We start from the raw sequence: 14,509 nt of genomic DNA on the forward strand, positions 1-14,509 counted from the left end.
GAGGGAGAGAGTGGGTGTGTGTGTGTGAGAGAGAGAGAGAGAGGGAGGGAGAGAGAGAGAAAGAGAGAGAGGAAGGGAGAGACTGCTGATTTGAGACTAAGAACCTGAAACCTCCGGCCAAAACAAGCCTGAATAAAAATGATCAAAGCTCTGTCCTTCATCAAGAGAGTAGACGGAGATTTTTTTCCTCCTCCACTGGAAAGTGGAGCTGTCGTTGGGGATTCTCACCGGGGCAGCGCACACAGAGGCAGACCTTCTCCAGAGTGTCAGTGCTGCCCGGCAGTCCGTGCAGAATACAGGTACCTATTGTTCCAGAGACAGATATGTAGCCAGCCAGTCAGACTCTGACAGATCTCAGCAAACCAGCGAGCCTGCCTTCATTTTAACTCCTTATTTACTAGTGCTTTTTGGTCAAATGCAAAGGTCTTCTCATCACCCCTGAGAAATAAATGGAGATGATGCCGATGAGCTCATGGCAGGAACTAATCCCCTATCTTTTGCAAAGAGGGACTTTCCATGACTTATTGAAATGCTGAATTTGGAGCAACTATCTTATTTTTCTGGGAAGAAACGAAGCATTAGATTACACAGGGAAGACTTAGCGAGGAAAGGAAAACCTTGACGTCCTAGATGAACAGCACAGCCGATTGCAAAGGGAAGACGGAAACCGGAGTTGCTGAAAGCACCCTAGAACGTGAATGGGGTTACCTGAGCCAAAGGGGTCCCAACATTTTGCAGAGGGGTGTGGCACACTGAATTCCACACAAAAGCTGCCCCACTAGACCTCTGTTTTCCTAGGGGCTGGAGTCTCTTTGGTCTCCCTCTTTCTAGACCCCACTAGACATCTGAAGCACCCCTGCAAACATCTCCCTTCCTCAAAGCCTCGCGGGTGTTCTAATTATGCCCAAAGCATAAAACAAAATTCAGGAAGCTCAGAGAAAAATAACTCGTTCTGATTCTCCTTGATGGATCCCGAGATCCAGAGAGTACATCTGATTCTCTAAATTCCTAGACCTTTCTGGATTCTAGATTCTAACCTTCATCTTTGTGTATGAATTGAATAATTTTCTTCTTCTAAGGTCTGAAAGAAGGCAAAGGGCTCTGCATTTGATTGTTTAGCACCATTAGAAGGTAGGGAAGGTAGAAGCAAGAGAAAAAGTAGCTTCACATTGAGTTAAAATAAGAGATAGACTTATACTCCACCCTCCTCCAAAGACAATATAAAGCCCTTTGGAGGTCCTCTTTTTTTTTTTTTTTTTTTTTCCTAGAATGAACACCAATTTTATTAATTGTTAACACTTACCCAAGAAACAGTATGCATATTTTGATATAGTAGGTAGGCTGCCGAGTCTATAAAATGGTTATGAAGGTCCTTAGTAAAACCCACACTCAAGCATCACTTTACAAAGCCAGAGGGCAAATACTCAAAGCAATAGGGGGAGGTTTAACCATGCATGGCTGTTAATGGTAATGAGATAGGCAGTATATGTTTATGCACTGCCCAGCAGCTTCTTCTAAATATCTAGGGTTGTTTTATTTACGTTTTTAGGAAACAAATAAGACACTGCACGTTTCTAAACCTTATTAAAAAAAAAAGAAAGAAAAAGAAGAAAATGACTTAGCAAATAGTTTCCTCCTTTCACGCTGTCTCTAATGCCAGCATTTTGAAACCCGTTCAAGGCATGCTAATTTAACCAGAACTCTGTGCAATTAATATAGAACTCTTTTAGAAGTTAACACTGCTAGACGTGGTGACTCCTGGAAGTCAACCTTGTGTGTTGTCCTCAGGGAGAGCTTCTATTATGCTCAGAAAGGAAGGGTGTTCAAAGACTACCTGAGCAGGAAGTCTACAGGGTTTCTTACTCAGCTCATCTTCAACTATGAAACAGCAACAAAACAAAAGAATCCTGTAGCCGGTTTTCTCTAGAGTCTTTTCAAACCCATTCTAGAGAACATGCATATCTTTGTAAGCTTAAGGGATAACCTAATTTTTCATGACCATCTTAATAGCAAAATGGCAGAAGACCATCCAAGAAAAGAAAGTAAGATAGGTTATAGGTACACATACAGAATTGAGCTGGATCACAGGGGAGGTGACAGCTCCGGCTCACAGGCAAAGCTCCCACGACTGCCTCTAATGTTGCAGTTTAAAAGGGGCATCTAAGCTTTGCTCCTGAGCATGTGATAAGACTTAGGTGTAAGTACCTTTAATGAGAGCATTACCCAGGCCCCATCCAGATGTCATTATCTTTTACGTTTTGTTTTTTTTTTTTCTTTTGATCTTTCTGTCCAACTTCTGCTGTCTTCAAAAAAACCAAGCTTGGTGTGCCAAACAGATTTTAAATATTCAGCTCTTAACATGTTTGAACACAGACAGTTCTCACAGTCGGGGTCCATTATTTTCTGGAGGCATATGCAGAGGGTTATCAACACTAATGAGTCATGTGCACATGGAAACAAAAACCAGAGGACACACTCCTGCAACGTGTGCATGTGTGTGTGTGCGTGATCAGTATTTTAGCAAGGTACACATGTTTTTGTTGTTTCAGGAGTGGGAGAAAAGACCATTTTTGTCTCAATAAAGTTCTTTGTGAAAACCCTACTAGGATGGCTTTGTCCTAGAACACCCCTGAAGCCTATTACATAGCCCTAAGTTTGTAATTCACACCTCAGTCCCCAATTTGCCAAATAATTCATGTCAAGCAGAAGTCCAACATAAAGTGCCAACTGTTTCTTGAAAGGAAAGAGAAAAAAAACAAAAGCAAAAAACAAAAAAAACAACACTGTTTCATGTGCTGGGTTTTTGAGGAATAAACACATGAGGTTAGGGGCACCACTCATTAACAGTAGCAAGGGGTAAGCTAATTCCCCTGGGACACCACTGGGTATTTCTCTCCTTTCATCCACAGAGTTTGAACTTGGAGACATGAAATTAGGCTTCCCGGAAGAAATGGGAAAGAAAAACAGAATGCCTTCGTTGTATTACAGAATATTCCAATTTTTATAATTTCCCCCCAGGACACATTCAGTTATTCATTCACACAATAAACCTCATGCTGACAGAACTTCTAAGAGACTCTCTGGGAATCTTTCAGGTAACCCGACTCCAGCAAAGTTAAAAATAGTCTCTCTACCAAATTAAACATTATCTAGGTTCTCCACACAGTTATTTAAATACATAGACGATCACCTCTGTGCGTAATCTATAAATGGCTTGGATTACATATTAAAATTCTAATTAAAAGTTTTTGTCTTATCTCAGTTGGCCGATTTGAGATTAGAGGGTAAATTCTGATTCAGAGTGAAAGCTCATGTGGAACTGAGATTTCTGAAGGTTGCAAGTTGTCAGTTAATGGCAGTGTTACAAAGGACTCTGAATAGAAAGAAAAAACCAGCAACGGTGAACAACTTCAGAAACCCCCTTTAGACCCTAGGTATTTAGTGCCATCAAGAGATTCCCTGAGGACTTATTCCATAGAACTTTACTTTCTTGAGAACTGGAGAGAGAGAGAAAAACAGGAGAGATGAAATTTCTACAGGGTGTGAGAGGCTAGTATTATGATTATATTTAAAACCAACATCTTAAAAATCTGATCATGCAGCTGGCAGACTAGAAACACATCATGAAATATATCACCTTAAACGTCTCAATATTTAAGATCTAGGATGGGGTAAATGCTACAGAGGTTTTCCTTTAAGTCACTACATGAAAACAATACTTCTAAGAGCACTGTTCTGAAAAGTCAGAGAAAATTTAGTGGAAAACATTAGAGGCTACTTTACATCCTCCAAATGCCTGCAATATGTAATAGTTTGGCCATTTGATAATTAATAGAAGGAAAATACGCATTTTCTCTAACAATCCCCTCACTGCAGCACAATAATACATATTAGATAGTCTACCTAATCGACTTCCTGATATAGAGTTTAAATTAGATAAATATCTGGTTTCAGGAAAACTCAATGAAATATTTTACTCATCAATTAGTAAGCAATCCAATATTTGGAGCTAATGATAGAGTCTTCTGCCTTCCTTATTCTACAATAGCTGGGAAGCCAACTCTGGGAACACGCACACAGAGAACAGAACGTTAAGATTTTGAAGAGTAACAAAAGGAAAGTATTTGCATTGTCCCATGTGTAAATGGAACAATATGTTTTCCATGTTTCCATGGATGTCCTCTTAAGGGAGCTCAGAGTCACAGCACAATGGGAAAAAAAAATTAACATGGAGCTGATGGATGAGAGTTGATATTCAACACAAAGCATCTTATAGAAGTTAGGAAACGCCCGGAAGGAAATTAGGCAGAAAAGTTGGTGGAGATTTCCTCATATTTATTTTGTACAGCCTTTTAAAAATCACAGACCATTCCAGAACAGGAACATCGCCTTCAAGAAATTACGACTGGAACTTTTTTCTTAGGAGACATATATTATCCCGCATTCCGCTCTTTGAGTGAACTAGGACCTACCTGACTTCTCCAACAGCTGTTTCCAGAGCGTCAGAGGCACTGGGAGAGTGGCCTGACACAGGCACAGCTTTGCTGAAAGTGCCCTTCTCTCCTCCTCTGTCACGTGCAGTCTTCCCCATCCAAGTCTTTTGATAAAAGTCAGGATAAAGCATGATTTATTAATATGGCCAAGTCATTACAATCCTGAGCTAAAATGTTATTGGCGCTTTCCCTAGCTACTGCTGTTTAAGGAAGTCTTTAAGCACCAATTTAATTTCCTTCCACCCAGTCAAGTTTTCTCCACAGATAATTGGTTTTCTTTACATGCACAAAAAGCATCAGTGAAGTCAGTATGTATAAGGCATTTAAATATTTTCAAATGAAAGTCCGCATGTATTTATGTTTGGGTTCCCAAATACACACTTCCATTCCATTCTATATCATTGGCCATTAACACCCTTCCAGCAGGAGAAAAAGCACTCTGGAAACTGTAAAGGCTGCACAAACAGCCAAGTTAGTCACTAGCAGTAGCAGAAGTTCCATAAAGTTAGAATGGCAGATGTCATGTTCCTTTATTTTAAACAAGGATATTATTGTAAAGCAATGTAGTCTCCCTGAGAATTGTGCTGAATTCTTGCATGATCACAACTAGAATCCTCCTGTTTTTATTTGCAAAGCCATAATCATTTCACTGGAAACAGAAACTCTAATTGTTTTTCTAGTCATCATTTACACAACAGCCCTTTTAGGATTCATAGAACTTATCTCAATATATTATTATCATCAAAAGTGTGTTTGAGATGCTAGTGCAGAATCGCTAATTGTTCATAAGTACCTTGAAACATTAGATTAGCAATGTTTATAGTTGTCTAAATACGGCATGACGATATGAAATCAATTACCATGCACATCAATCTTTGACATTTCAATGCATTTCAACTGTAGTCAAGTTACCATAAACTTTTTTTTTTTTTAATTTCTATTGCCTGAACACCTAATGAAGTACTATTCAATTTCAAACATGGAAAAAATAAGCATCTGGTAGCATGTGCAGTGCTGAACTGCTTTATTTACTTGACTATTCATCTTCCTCTGAATTAAGACTACTCTTGAATTTGCAGAATGTCACCTTTGAGAATTTCTCAGGGTCCTCTTGCCCTCTTAGTCCCTCCTCCACAGGTGAACCATTATTAAATAAACAGCTCCCACCCCAACATCCATGCGACCCTCTTCTAAGTCACTTAACTTCTGAGAACTGATGAGATATTCTGAAACTTATTCCTTAACAAAGGTGTCCTTGCTGTCTGTTGTCAGTTCAAATTCATCAGAGATCAGAGCGTGTATAGCCACAGTCTCCTTCCTTTTTTCCTCCTGAAGGGTCCAGGGTGCTGAAGTAAGAATGGCTTCTCCCTGGTATGTATTTGCTTTTTGATTGGAAGGAGAGGGTTAGTTTTTTTTTTTTTTTTTTTTTTTTCTCAATTCAAGAGCAAAGACAGACAGAGTTTTCTAAGTTGAATTTGGATCTGGGATTTGCTGCATTTCTGAATGAAAAACAAACCCAAAACAAAACAAAACCAAAAAAACCACACAGACATACACACAGGAAACCTCCCAAAAAGACCACAGACCAGAACAATTCTGTGTGCCTGATTCCATCAAGTCACTGTGCGTTAAAAGAAAAAGACACTCAAATGAGAGAAGAAAGGAAACAGTCTAAGCAAATGAGTTTCTGCGTTCTGTCCCACACCATCCCCTTAAACCCCTGACCTCTCTGCAGACCACGTCTTCCTCCTGTTGAAGAGTAACTACTTCTGAACAGACAACACTTAATGAAGCTAAGGTCAGGCTGCTTCGAGTTGGCATTTGCAGTGATAACAAATCAGAAATGATAGCATCATAGAGATTTATGAATTTTTTACCCCTGCAGTCACAAACATCAGACGTTTACTTTATAAAGAGAGCTTTTAGATCCTTCCTGCAGTTTCCATAGTGATTTCATTTTTTCCCTTTTATCACAGATTGGCTGAAGAGCTGCTACCCTTTGTGCGTTAAAAGGCTTGTGCTACCAACTGTCGATATAAAAGGTAGCTGAGGCAGAGACGCAATATATATACTGCCAAAAATAATTGAAACAGAGACATGTTGGTGAAAGGTTCCAGAAGAATTTTTTTTCCCTGTATCAGTGTGATAGTACAGGAGAAAATAATTTTGCCTGAATTCTCATAATTACTTTGAGTTAAATGTAGTTGTATTTTACGCTGTGTACCGTACTTATATTAAAACACTCATCATACAAAACGTAATCCTTTCATAGAAGGGTTTAATATAGCTTACACTGTTCCAAGTGTCTGGGCTTGTTAAACATAAAAGTTCATTATGAAAACATTTTCACTTCAGTTACTTTAGTTTCGGCTGCAATGTTTATTTCAGTGTTTATTCTGCTTATCTCTCAGCTGATTCAATTTTTTTCTGTTAAGAAAAAGTGCACTGTTTCTTCAAATTAATCTAGGCTGTCCTTAGAAAAACAGTAAAAACCTGGGGAAGAAATTCATGCATTTCCTTCTAGCCTTAATAAAGTGAGGGCTCAGTACTTAATCTGGATCTATATTGTTTTGTGCACTTCTCCCCCCTGTTAAAACTGAGTATTTAAATGAAGTTTAAATGTTACACAGATTTTTCTTTCAACTCTCATATTATTTAGTGATGTTGGCACCTGAATAATCCTAGTCATAGGTTGCTATAATCCTAAGAGAAATGTCTGCTCTCTAACTACTTATTAAATATATTGAATTCTTGTCATGATTCTGTGGATGTTTTGCAAGTAAACTTTTAGCTTTGACTATGTTTTTAAGACTGTGAGTAAAATAGCACCATTGTCGATTACCACTTAAGTATATGCTCTATTTATATATATTAAACTGTTGAAATGGTAATAAATTAAAAATAACAGTCATTTTAGGAAAAAAGAACATTTCTATGACAGTACTTAAGACAGTTAACATGATATATTTGCATACATTTCATATTAAAACTTTTGGATTTCTGTAAGATATAGACCATGTGGGTTCTTCTTACCCTGTGGTTATTACCACGTATACTCTACTCCATCTCATGCTTTTTTTAACATCCAAAGAACACCTAGCCTACATAGGCTAGCTATGTCTGAACTTTTACTCAGTATGAACAAAACTGCACATCATAATGAGATTTCTTCTTCTCCTTTGCATCCCCCTTTCATCAGAGAAAATGACTGTAAAATGGATTTTGAAAAAAAACCATACATATATTGACTTATATGGTGAGAATGCCAAAGGATGGTAAGGAAGGTAGACATGGTTGGGGATGCTATTTTAGACAAGCTCATTGAGGACCAAGGAATAAGAATTCCCTTGATTTACCTTGGCTAGTGGCATAGTTGAGTACAAGAAGACACCAAGTGATAAATAACATAGAAATCTCCTAACAGTCTGTCGAACCATACTACTTCACAGAGACAAAAATGGGAGTCAAAGAATCACTAAAGACCTTGCCAGCTATAATTCCAGATTCAGTCTTTGAATAAATTTTTACTAAACTCATCATACAACTGACACTTTGGTAGGTGTTGGGTGTATCTCATTTGTGAATAAGAGACATTATTTTGCCTTCTAGTCTGGGGAGGAGATGGAAGGAAAAAGAAACAGCAAGCAAATAAACTATATATTGTATTAAAGAAAACCATAGTGCCTCTGAGAACATTTGTAATCTGAGACCTTTAGAACGAAGCTGCCACACACCAGTTGTTTGGGAGGAGTGTTCCAGGCAAAGGAGGGTCATTCTTGCTTGAAGAAGTAAGATGAGACCAGTGTAAGATGAGTGAGATTGATGGTGGCTCATGAGCTGGTTAGAGAAGGCATAGACTGTGATTCGAAGTCAATTAGTCTTAGACTAACTGAAGGGTTTAAGCAGAGAAGTAACATGATAAAATTATTTTTTAAAGATCATTCTGGATGCTACATTTCAAATAGATTCGAACGACATGAATGTAGAGAGAAGGAAATAAATTAGGAGCTTACTGCAGAGACTCAGTAAAGAGATGCTGATGACCTAGACTAGGGGAATGCTGTCAATATGAGAAGATGAAGATGGATTTCAGTAGACAGGAAAGGTACAACTGTTAGCATGTGGAAAGGGATAGGTCGAGGCCGGTGAGTCAGAAAGAGGAGTTAACAATTCCCAGATTGTTGTGAATGAGGACTATGGGGGAGGGGGATACAGAGGCAGGAAAATGCTCGGTGAGGTGAGAAGAGCAAAAGTTTAGTTCCAGATATGTTGGATTTTAGACATCATGGATGTCTCAGAGATACAGTCTAAGTTGGGAACATAAATTTGTGAGTTGTCAGCGTATAGATATTTTATGAAGACATTTCTTTCTCTTCCAGAAAAAAAATCACCTAGAAAAAATCTACACAGAAAGAAGAAAATGAGTCCTAAACCAGAGATCTGAGAAATGTCAGCATTTAAAGGTATGACAAAAGGAGGAGGAAATGAGAAAGAAGCAAAGAGATAGGGAAAAAACAAAGTTAGTGGTGCCTCAGAAATTAAGGAAAGAAGCTACTTCAGGAAGGATGGAATGGTCAACTGTGCAGGATATTGCTAAAAGGTCAAGCAAGACAGGAATAGGAAAGAACATTTTGGATTAAGTGTTCACTGGTGGTATAAGGGAATGCTGGAGGTAAAAGGTACCTTGGAATGGGTGGAGGGATGACTGGGAAATAAGGAAGTGGAGATCTCACGTTTGGACAAATCTCTGAGAAGCTTAGTGATGAAAAAACACATGGTTCAGTAGCTGTTGGGAAAGCCAGTCAAAGTAGGTTTCTTTCTATTCTTTCAATCTTGAAGAATATGGAGTATGTGAACAGTGATGAGATGCACTGACTTATAAAGAAGAGTTTATTGATTGAGGAGAAAGAGAGAATGAGAGAAGAAATGACATCTTTGATAAGGCAAGAAAGGAAGAGATTTAGAGCACCAGTGGAAGACTGGACCTTTCTAGAGAGGGGATAGTTCCATCATTATCACAGGAGACAAGAAAGAGAAGATGCAGTCAGGTGTGCAGATCTGGTGGTGAGAAGAGGAGTGAGTTCTTGATTAACCAAGTGCTTCGATAATCGATAAGTTAAGTTATACGATCTATAAGTAAAGTTATCTAAACTGCAAGTTAACTTACATAATAAGTATGAGTCAAGGTGATCAGCTAAGAGCAAGGCAAGAAGAGAGGATGTGGAAGTTTGAAAAGAAAGTATAAAATACATCACCTTATGCTAAAAATCATTCATAGCATTTGTTGAAGAGAGTAAAGAAGACTTTGTTTGTGAGGGACTACCGCAGTGGGGGTGGAGGGTGTGCAGTAGGGAAGAGAGATCAGTTCACTTCACAATACAACAAGGACAAGTGGAGGTTTATAGACAAGGGGCAGGGTAGGGGGTCAATGCATGGAAAATTACCAAGAGGAAAGAAACATCAAGGGTAGAGAAGATTCCAGCTAAACCAACTCAACAGGGTTCTTGCTGAAGGCAGGCCAAGGTGATAAGATATCAAGAGCTGGAGCATGAGAGATTTGATCAGAGACAGAAGGTAATCAGATACCAAAGGTGGTAAATTTTTCTCAACTGACTCAGCAGGATTCTTGCTAAAACTAGGCTAAGCAGACCAAGGACAGAGCCCAAGGTTGGGGCCTAGTCATAGAAGGGCTCAGAGGAGCTTGTCCAGAGTTTGGTCATTGAGAAACTTTATCATTGGTTGGGTAGAAATATAAGTTTACTAGATAACACAGAAGAGTTATCAAGTAGGTTTGAGGTTGACAATCTTGAATTTAAATGAAACAAAAATCTAGGTACACATTTGATTTTTTTCTCCAATAAACTTTAAGTGTTCAATTTGAAAGGTACCAGACTGGGGCTTTGCCAAGAAAAACAACAAAGGGAATTAGATAAGATGAACTGGGGACATTTGCTTGACCCTGGCAATATTAATGAATTATGGAATCTTATCTTGGGAAGGAGGGAAGAGAAGACTTTCCTTTCTCCTCAGGAATGAGAATGGGTAGGTTTAATGGACTGTAGGTATCAACAAGGATGAAGATTGAATGAATGAGCTGGAAAGATGAGAGACAGTCTGGAACTGAGACGTCAGAGGTAGCATGGTTCCAATCAAGGCCATGAGTACGTAACTGATACTAAAGGAAGACACAGGCCACTGGCAACAGGAAGTTAAAAACCAAGGAACAGCGTTGCCTTTCTGTAACATGGTAAATATTTCCTGAATAGAGGACTCTTGATAATGAATAATGTGTTCTAGGAAGAATGTTCTTAGCAGAGACTTTCCAACTAGATCATAAGGGTGATAAAAATGGCATTTGTGAGACAGGAAAAAAAGCCTGAAATCGTAGAAAAGATGCACGTACGCCTAGTGAACAGTAGGAAAGAGGTACGTAAGTTCTCAAGTAATAGGAAATGGGTCACGAATATAAATTACCTTCCAATACATAGGTATCAATGAGCAATACTGGATAATTAATTGAAAAGGAAAATCCAAAAAAAGGAAGCAAGTATGATCTTAAATATTCCTGCTGTTTGACGGGATAGAAGTCATTATAAAGACTATGAGAACTAAAAGTTATACTTTGCTCAAAAGCAATATATTTAACAGAAGTGGTGGAAGTAAAACAGTGTATCGAAAAAGAGGATGCCAGCAGAGAACTGCATGAAACTGCAGATAAAAAGAACTTGGATAAAAATGAAAGAGAAAAGAAATGGGAAGACTATTGCTGTTGGGGTGTCCTGCAGATTTCCCCGCTGGAAAAGACGATTTATAAAATAAATAACTACAGAAGACAGACATGATAATCCTGAACAACTCCAATGATCTAGACTTGTTCATAAAGTCTATTTCAAGCAGAACAACCTATTACCGCCTAGTCAATTTTTGCAACAATTTCACCTCTCAGATGATGGAACAAGAAATGACTGGGGCAGATTCTCTGAACTTCACTCTGACCAATAAAAAAGCTCTGAATTCTACCCATGTTGCTGCAAATGGCATTAGTTTGTTCTTTTTTATGGCTGAGTAGTATTCCATTATATATATATATATATATATATATATATATATATATATATATATATATATACACACCACACTTTCTTAATCCTTTCACCTGTCGGTGGACATTTGGGTTGTTTCCATGTCTTGGCTATTGTGAATGGTGCTGCAATGAACAAACGGGTACATGTGTCTTTTTCAAGGAAAGTTTTGTCTGGGTATATGCCCAAGAGTGGGATTGCTGGGTCATATGGTAGTTTCATATTTAATTTTCTGAGGTACCTCCACAGTGTTTTACATATTGGTTGTGCCAGTTTACTTTCCAACCCACAGTGCAGGAGGGTTCCCTTTCCTCCACACCCTCTCCAGCATTTATTATTTGTGAACTTATTAATGATGGCCATTCTGACTGGTGTGAGGTGGTTTTGCATAGTTGTTTTGAATTCTTCCAAAACAAAAATGTACTGAAATGCGTTTTGCTGGAAACCAAAAGTGAACCCTAAGGACCAGAGACAAAGTTTCTTGGGGTTAAAATGATGGTAGCCTCAGAAGAACATCCCTATTCCTCATAGTTTATAGTAGCTGCAGGAAGGAGATATGTACATTGTGATGCACATTTCAGAACGTTTCAAAGAAATGCAGACGGGAGTCTGTGTGTTCCAGGAGGAATACAAGAGGGAAGAGGTCTCAAGGATGATGAGAAATTCTTAGAATCTCAACCCTGGGGAAAAAAAATGATGAAGAAGGAAAATTTGAAGAAAGCAGTATTGCTTGACAATGTACACTTTAACCAAGCTTGATTGAATGAAGTCACATATAAAAGATAGAAAGAAAAACATATATCCAAGGATGGAAAGAACAGGAAGCCAAAGATCTGTAAGATGCTGTCAGAAAGAAAAAGGCTAGAATAAGTCAAGGTGTGTGAAAAATGCAAAAAAAAAAAAAAAAAAAAAAAAAGAAAGAAAAAGAAACAGGCATTTTAACCTGATTAGTCTGTTTTTCTAAAGAAAAAACAGGAACGGGATCAAGTCACCACTTGGGGAAAATGGGGCCACACATTCCTGCAGTCATCCCGCAAGACTTCATGGATTCCCCACTGAGCAGAAGGCACTGTACAAGCACAAAGCTGCAAAGCACAAATCTTGCCTTCAAATAAAAACAACAACAAATTTAAAAGTAATAGCTATTGAATACCATCAGCGACTCTATGGGTATAGGTATTAATATTATTTCCATTTTATAAATTAGTATTTTTGACATAGAGAAAGGGTGACCAAATTGTTTGAAATCACACAACTTATATAAAAGGGTCAAGGTTTAAATCCAAGATAGGAGTCCATAAAAATCATAAATCTCTGATCAGAAACTCTTAGAGCCAGACATCTTTTAGAATTCAGGAATTTTTTTTGGACTTCAGAATATAACATAATATATACACTTTTATTTTTTAAAATGCCCAGTATAGTCTGAGGTAGTGGTTATGATACATTTCTTAATAATTTTGTAGTGAAACATACTAGCTTAATACTAAATGGGATAACAGATAAAGACTGTAAATTCCATCCCTCAGTCCAGGTTAAGATTTGTGGTTAAATATGTTTTAAGTATAAGCTGAGAGAGAGAGGAAGGAGGGAAGGAAGGAGGGAGGGAGGAAAGGAGGGAGGGAGGGAGGGAGGAAGAGGAAACCTGGTTTTCAGTTCTTTTCTAATTTGGGGATCATGGATGAAGAACTGCAGACCTGTATTCTATATATAATTGCAGAGGGATAAAACGACAGTGAAATTCCAAATATTTAACAAAGCATAGCTCAGAACGAAAGAAGGAAAATTAGCACTGGGGTGGGATGCTAAAGACCCCTCCATGTCAAGAATTAACCTTTTAATGCTATACATTAAGGAAGGCCAAAGAACACCAGAGATGGGTCCTGGGGCTTCCAAGGGGACCATAAATGGGAACAGTGGGGAGAGAGGTAAACTTGAGGTGACAGCTTTTTAAAACAAACAAGAGGAAAGATTTCAAAATATTACCAGCTAGTACCTTGGAGAGAGACCATTACATTATATCATTTCAGCTTTGGTTGTTATAAATATATACACAGAGTGGTACAGCAAAGGGAAGGAACACATAATCCATGGGAGTGGTTAGGGAGGCAGGAAGGATGTCAGAGAATGCTTTCCTTATTACACCTATACTTTAAGAATAATGAAAATGATAGCAAACATTGAGACCTGACATGTGCTGAAGTATTATTCTCAATGCTTTATATGCATTAATTTACATATTTAATCCCCACAAAAGCTTGATAAGGGGGTACTACTTTTATCCCCAGTTCACAGGTGAGGAAACTGAGGCAGAGAGTGGTTAAAAGCTTTTTGCAGGCTAAATGGTCACTAGGTGTTGAGGCTTGGATTTGAACCCGGGCACTCTGGCTCCTAAGTCCATGTGCAAAAATACACCATACACAGCATACTATAAGGGCAGCGTACACGTCAGTCCCTCATACAGGACCAAGGACCTGAGCCTGGGACTAGGTCTCATTCATATCCATATCCCCTGCATAGCACCTAGGTCATAGTAGGTGTACAATTAATAGTTGCTATTATTGTTGTTATTACATGAGATAATGTAGGAAAGATTTTGAGGAGTGGACAAAGAACTCTCTGTGAACAAAAGTAGGGACCTTTGGCAGCAACTCCTTTTGTGATTCCTTCTTCACCAAGGAAAATAATCCTCAAGATGAAAGGGGTAGAAATAACAGGGGTTGCAAACTCAAAGCACTTCCTGGACCAGTCCTGTCATATAAATGTGTGAAAATGTGAGGTTAAGAAAAGAGAAAGCAGGAGTTCCGGTTGTGGTACAGTGGTTACCGAATCTGACTAGGAACCATGAGGTTGCAGGTTCAATCCCTGACCTTGCTCAGTGGGTTAAGGATCCGGCATTGCCGTGAGCTGTCGTGTACATCGCAGATGTGGCTC

General features: G+C 38.5%; 1 long non-coding RNA gene across 37 annotated transcripts in view; it reads right to left on the minus strand.

Annotated features, from left to right (window-relative positions):
* LOC100514051 overlaps positions 1-1,241 on the minus strand; it is a 145,952-nt gene extending 144,711 nt beyond the window's left edge. For 17 of the 37 annotated variants that reach the window (XR_002344223.1, XR_002344215.1, XR_002344217.1 and 14 more), the window contains exon 1: positions 229-956. This is a non-coding gene — a long non-coding RNA (uncharacterized LOC100514051). Of the gene's footprint in view, positions 1-104 lie in introns of all 37 variants that reach the window. The other 20 variants (XR_002344234.1, XR_002344242.1, XR_002344241.1 and 17 more) reach the window with 9 other exon arrangements.

Source organism: Sus scrofa, chromosome 5, assembly GCF_000003025.6.
Source record: "Sus scrofa isolate TJ Tabasco breed Duroc chromosome 5, Sscrofa11.1, whole genome shotgun sequence".
Lineage (NCBI taxonomy): Eukaryota > Metazoa > Chordata > Mammalia > Artiodactyla > Suidae > Sus > Sus scrofa.